Source organism: Schistocerca cancellata, unplaced genomic scaffold (assembly GCF_023864275.1).
Source record: "Schistocerca cancellata isolate TAMUIC-IGC-003103 unplaced genomic scaffold, iqSchCanc2.1 HiC_scaffold_847, whole genome shotgun sequence".
Classification (NCBI taxonomy): domain Eukaryota; kingdom Metazoa; phylum Arthropoda; class Insecta; order Orthoptera; family Acrididae; genus Schistocerca; species Schistocerca cancellata.
The window spans coordinates 205001-205740 of NW_026046858.1; the positions used below are offsets into that span (position 1 = coordinate 205001).

The window sequence follows — 740 nt, forward strand, 5'->3', positions numbered from 1 at the left end:
TCACCAAGGCAAACGGACCGGACGAGCCGACCGATTGGTTTTGATCTAATAAAAGCGTCCCTTCCATCTCTGGTCGGGACTCTGTTTGCATGTATTAGCTCTAGAATTACCACAGTTATCCAAGTAACGTGGGTACGATCTAAGGAACCATAACTGATTTAATGAGCCATTCGCGGTTTCACCTTAATGCGGCTTGTACTGAGACATGCATGGCTTAATCTTTGAGACAAGCATATGACTACTGGCAGGATCAACCAGGGAGCTGCGTCAACTAGAGCTGAGCAGCCGGCCGCCCGGGAGTGTGTCCCAGAGGCCCGCGCGAACACGCAAGCGTCCGCTCAATTATTCTGCAAACAGGAGGAGGCTGAGCTCCCCTGCACAATACACCTCGAAACCCTCTCAGGTCCCGGCGGCGCGCAGCGCCGTCCTAAGTACTTGGTCGGGTTCGAGAGAGGCGCAATCGCCCAGAGTTAGGCGAGTAGACGCTTTAGGTGCGACCACCCGTGCTCCCAACTGAGCTTGCCGCTGCCGACAGAGGCCCGGGAGCGTGCTGTCGTGGCATTGCCGGCGGGAGACAACACGCGCCACCTACGGTGACCGGCAGCTCCAACGCCAGCGCCACAGAAGGGCAAAGGCCCCACGTGGGTGCCGAAGCGAACTCTCCCAGCACAGCGCACGTGCCAACACGTCTGCACAACTGCGATACAAACCACCAGCGAGAACCGCTGGGGCGACCGAGC

General features: G+C 58.2%; 1 non-coding gene across 1 annotated transcript in view; it reads right to left on the bottom strand.

Annotated features, from left to right (window-relative positions):
* LOC126147153 (small subunit ribosomal RNA) overlaps positions 1-261 on the bottom strand; it is a 1909-nt gene extending 1648 nt beyond the window's left edge. The window contains exon 1 of the ribosomal RNA XR_007530029.1: positions 1-261. This exon is cut by the window's left edge and continues 1648 nt beyond it. This is a non-coding gene — a ribosomal RNA (small subunit ribosomal RNA).
* Positions 262-740: the final 479 nt, after the last annotated feature.